The 5665-nt window shown below is 50.3% G+C and overlaps 1 protein-coding gene across 1 annotated transcript in view; it reads right to left on the bottom strand.

The window, feature by feature from the left end:
• kdm6ba (lysine (K)-specific demethylase 6B, a) overlaps positions 1-1062 on the bottom strand; it is a 62612-nt gene extending 61550 nt beyond the window's left edge. Inside the window, 1 exon segment of the mRNA XM_085977276.1 lies at positions 420-1062. The gene's annotated coding sequence lies outside the window, so the exon portion shown is untranslated.
• Positions 1063-5665: the final 4603 nt, after the last annotated feature.

The raw sequence follows: 5665 nt of genomic DNA on the forward strand, positions 1-5665 counted from the left end.
GGGGCGGGGGGATTCTGATCTCCCAGTTTCCAGGACATGTAGAACACTCTGCAATCACCGTCAATGGCACCAACCCTGGGGTTCCGGAGTGAATTTTTTCAATGCGGGAGTCCGACCGTGAAAAAGCCCTCTCCCGATAGAAGCCCCTTTAAATGTCCTGCACATCATTTTTTTTTTAATGGGTCAGTGACCAAACAGAGAGTTTAAAAAAAAACTACCAGAATCTCACAAGCGTGCGCTCAGTTAACATGCCCTCACTGCGATGGAGAAACATTCGGAATTGCGCTGTGGCGGTGGGCCCCACTTGACCAGGGCTGAGGGACGTTTCCACTTTTAGAAGTCACTCTTTAACTCTGCACTGAAACGCCTCCCCTCCCCCCATAGATACAGACATCAATTTGTATGAAATATACACTTACCCTGACTATTGAATCGCTCGCCTCCAGACATATCTGTCCTGGGGCGAGAGGGGAGGGTTGATTTCTTCCTCTTCGCCCTGGGTTTAAATCGGAATCAGTGCTTCCCAGTCTCGTTTACTCAATTCAAAAGAAATGGGGGGGGGGGCGGGGGGTGCGGGGGGAAGGGAAGGAAAAAAGACTGCACTTCAAAAGCCTTAAATCCACTTCCTCCGCTGAACAATCTGTCCTTGTCTCTCCGGTCAGCGATCCATGTGGGGTTTTGAAAGTACAAATAGTCCTCCAGGGCAGATTTTCCGAAGGATTCCCAGCCACTTCCGAGAGCTCAGAGAGAGACAAGCCTGATCAGTGAAAAAAATATATAATTACACACACACACAGACAAGAGAGAGAGACAGAAATAGAACTCAGTTTCCAACTTGTAGTGAAACTAAAAGTTCAATAAAATTAAACTGGACTTTTCAGCCCAGAAGTTAGAGAAGTTATTTGCTGGGAGGGATAAAATGTTACACTGAAATTGCGACATAATGGAGAGAAAAGAGATACACTCTCTCCAATTGGACGCACGTGCGTCACCCTGAAACTGACACAAACACTGAAACTGACTGGAAACCGACACAATGTAGCACCAGAAACCAACACTCTTTCTGAAGCTTCTTTCTTGCTGGTTTCCACATCTTCAGCAGCAACACAGGATTCGAAAAAATAGTTTTGATCCTTTCGACTACACACACACAGACACACACAGACACAGACCTGAAATCACTCCAACTCACCCCCACTCCGCTTTGTTTCTTGAAATGAGGTTTTCTTTTTAACGAAGAAAAGCTTTCTTTCCCCTTTAAAAAACGAGGCGCACAGTCCCAGGCTGTGGAACTTGCTCTCTCACACTCTCGTCCAGCTGTGCTGACAAAACACCGGTTAAAAGCTGCAATTGCGTTTTTTCCCTCGCCCCTCTCTCTTGTGATTCATCAGAGGGCGGATGAGACACTTTGTTTGTTGCTCAGTGTCTATTTCTCTCTCTCACACACACACACAAAGAAATTGAAATCATTTAAAAAAAAAGTCCTGGCCAGCCCCCTCCACACCCCCACACAGGACGGCATCAGAGGGACACCACCCACCACACGTCACAGCCGGGATTCCCTCATCGTAGAGTTAAAGGGCTCTTAAAGCGGTAATGTCCCTCTTCTCGCTTGCATGCCTGGGAGTTTTTCTATCTGCAGTTGTGTGCGTATGGCCTCCGTCCTCTCCCTGTCTGCAAGTGCCACTCACTCTCACCATCTGTCTGTCTCTCCGTCTCTATTCTTGTCTCTGTCTCTCCAGCTCCCTCTCTCTCCCTGTCTGTGTCTCTGTCTCTCCACCTCTCCCCATCTGTGTGTGTCTCTCTCTATCCATCTCTCTGACTGCCTGTGTGTCTCTCTCTCGCTCCATTTGTGTGTGTGTGTGTGTGTGTGTGTGTGTGTGTGTGTGTGTGTGTGTGTGTGTCTCCACCTCTCCCTGTCTGTCTGTCTGTCTCTCTATCTCTCCTTGTCTGCCTGTATGTGTGTCTCTCTCGTGTAGATGGCGTTAAAATATATCATGGGTCAAAAGCTTTTATCAATGGTGTTAATTTTGAAGTCAAACCTCTGCTGTAAATGTCCTTTTAAGAATATTCCACCCCCCCAATACTGATCGATGCACTTTCCCCCCAGTACACGTTATTGGGGGAAGAGAGGGGAGGGCAGAAGTGGCACGGGGCAGACAGGGCACTGTGTGGTACAAAGGGCACACGCGGGTATATCATTTACCCAACCTGAGGAATATATATAACTCAGGGATTAGATGGCAGAATTGATCACGTCCTCAAATATACACGCCATGCGCAATGAAACATTAAAACTGTACCCACTGAGATCAAGTACTCGCAGTCTCTTAAAGGGGCAGTGCCCCATTCTGAAATAGGGCGCTAACACCAAAACAAAGGGTCCACACAGACCATCGGGAGAAGGGTGGCACTGCACCTACATGACTTTAGGATTTTTGGTTGCAATTTCCTCCCCTCCATGGATACTGAGCCTCCTCCAGTGACAACTGTTCAAGTGTTTTGGCAGCGCATTCGAATAAAAAAGGGAAAAAACAGAAAGACTTGCATTTCTATAGCGCCTTTCACAACCTCTGGACGTCCCAAAGCGCTTCACAGCCAATGAAGTAGTTTTTTTTAAAGTGTAGTCACTGTTGTAATGTAGGAAACGCAAATTTGTGCACAGCAAGCTCCCACAAACAGCAATGTGATAATGACCAGATCATCTGTTTGTAGTGAGGTTGGTTGAGGGATAAATATTGGCCCCAGGACACCATGGATGACACCCTGCTCTTCTTCCAATAGTGACCGTGGAATCTTTTAAGTCCACCTGAGAGGGCAGATGGGGCCCTCGGGTTAACGTCTCATCCGAAAGACGGCACCTCCGACAGTGCAGTGCTCCCTCAGTACTGCACTGGGAGTGTCGGCCTAGATTGTGTGCTCAAGTCTCTGGAGTGGGACTCGAACCCACAACCGTCTGACTCAGAGGCGAGTGTGCGACCCACTGAGTCATGGCTGACACAGTGACATCACAGCTGATGGTCGGGGGGTGGGGGTGGGGTGTGGGTAGCGAAAATCATTGGTCATAGAATCCCTACTAATTGTAGTACACCTTGTACTGCTGCCATGAAAGAAACCCGATCTGGGGTAGAACACCGTGCCTCAGTGGGTAGCAGCCCAGCCTCTGAGTCAGCAGGTTGTGGGTTCAAGTCCCACTCCAGAGACTTAAGCACAAAAATCTAGGCTGACACTCCAGTGCAGTACAGGTATTTTATCCGAACTTCCGAAAACCGAAAACCTCTAAAAACCGAAAGTTGTTTCGTTCAGCGTAAGTCGTGCGCATGACATGACCAGAGTGGCGCACGACTTACGCAGAGCAGGGCAGAGGCCTGGGGCCAATATTTATCCCTCAACCAACATCACTAAAATAGATGATCTGGTCAATTATCACATTGCTGTTTGTGGGAGCTTGCTGTGCGCAAATTGGCTGCCGCGTTTCTGACATTACAACAGCGACTCCACTTCAAAAAGTACTTCATTGGCTGTAAATCACTTTGGGACGTCCTGAGGTGGTGAAAGGCGCTATAGAAATGCAAGTCTTGATTTGCAACATCCCATCGCAATGCTCATCAGAGCCGCACCAGCGATTTGAAAAATAAAAAGATTGACCACTTCAAAAAAAAATGCACAACACAGAGTGGCCATCCAGGCTGAATAACTATTGGTTTCAATCCCCAGTCTGTGCTGAGATAGCTGGCGGGGGCGGAGGGGGCAGGAGAGGCCCCAATGACCCTAAGCTGGAGGGAGGAGGGAATTCAGCCAGGTTTCCTGCTCCTCGTCCCAAAGCTGCAGAAAAATGAGTGTGCGTGTGTGTGGTGAACAGGATCGTGTTGAGCTGCGATGCCCCCTGCGGCCGAATAGCCCGCAGGCATTCCATTTTGCGGCTTAAGAGGCACGCGGGCATTCGCGATATGTGACCGCGTCTGGACACGAAACAACTGCCACTTTGGTGAGGTGCACAGAATTACATCAAATACTACAGCACAGAAACAGGCCATTCGGCCCAACTGGTCCGCGCCGGTGTTTATGCTCCACATCAGCCTCCTTCTGCCCCTACTTCATCTCACCCCATCAGTGTCTCCTTTCTCCTTCGTGCACTTATCCAGCTTCCCCTTAAATGCATCTCTGCCGTTCGCCTCAACCACTCCCTGTGGTAGCGAGTTCCACATTCTCCCCACTCTCTGGGTCAAGAAGTTTCTCCTGAATTCCCCATTGGATTTATTAGTGACTGTCTCATATTGATGGCCCCTAGTTTTTGTCTCCCCCACAATTCGATACATTTTCTCTATGAATACCCGATTGAACCCCTTCATGATAGATACCAGCCGAACTGTACCCCAACAAGAGTTGGCACCTTCAGTGAGGGAGCGACACGGGGCGGGGGAAGAGGATAAAAGGGCGGACTACACCCAGACCTGTTCCTGTGAAGATAAAACATTTCCCCAAACTGCACCGAATCCTTTCATTTTAATCTGCTCCAGAATGTTCGGGAATATTCTGGAAAAACTCGCCTCCAAGCTCAGTTCGGAACGATAGCTTGTGTCCATGGCAACGGCAACTTCCATGGAAACAGGAGCTAAATCTGGAGCAGGAGCTGGGAACGATGGCTCGAAGGGTTAACGCAATCGTTGGAGGAGCGGTGAGCAAGTTACGCAGGCCAGGGACAGGCCGGAGTCAGAAGCAGTGGTCAGTGTTGCATGGACTCTCTGAGCACAGAGGGTGTGAGTAAAAGGCTAAAGAAGAGAAGGGCTGAGTCAGTGGCTGAGGGGCGACTGGGGCATGAAACACTGACGCCCCCTCACAGCCGTGACGCAGGCGGAGCAACGCAGAGAGCTGCCAAACCTACACAGACGCCAACACAGAGCCGGCAAGGCAGCACGCCGTCAGTGAGAAAGAGAGAGAGAGACACGACAGAGAGAAAGCGAAAGAGCGACAGGACAGAGAGAGAGAGAGAGAGTGAGACACGAGAGAGACAAAGGACGAGAGAGACACGAGAGGGGGAGAGGGAGAGACACGAGGGAGAGTGCGAGAGGGACACGAGAGCGGGAGACCCGAGAGCGTGCGAGAGACACGCCAGCGAGAGAGAGAGACACGCCAGAGAGACACGAGAGGGGGGGAGAGACACGAGAGGGGGGGGGGGGGGGAGAGACACGAGAGGGGGGGAGAGGCACGAGAGGGGGGGAGAGGCACGAGAGGGGGGGAGAGGCACGAGAGGGGGGGAGAGGCACGAGAGGGGGGGAGAGGCACGAGAGGGGGGGAGAGGCACGAGAGGGGGAGAGAGGCACGAGAGGGGGAGAGAGGCACGAGAGGGGGAGAGAGACACGAGAGGGGGAGAGAGACACGAGAGGGGGAGAGAGACACGAGAGGGGGAGAGAGACACGAGAGGGGGAGAGAGACACGAGAGGGGGAGAGAGACACGAGAGGGGGAGAGAGACGAGAGAGAGAGAGACACGACAGAGAGAGAGAGACGAGAGAGAGAGAGATGCTGAACAGCCTGATAGAAAGCCGGAGAAATTATTAATATTGTTATTTATCATTATCATTATTGTTATCTTATCAGTATTATTACTACTATTAGATAGATATATGTGCATGCCTCATGAAATTTATACTAAATCATCATTTA

The sequence above is a fragment of the Somniosus microcephalus genome, unplaced genomic scaffold (genome assembly GCF_052327205.1).
Source record: "Somniosus microcephalus isolate GS21.2 unplaced genomic scaffold, FLI_Smic_1.0 unresolved_chr4, whole genome shotgun sequence".
In the NCBI taxonomy this organism is placed as follows: domain Eukaryota; kingdom Metazoa; phylum Chordata; class Chondrichthyes; order Squaliformes; family Somniosidae; genus Somniosus; species Somniosus microcephalus.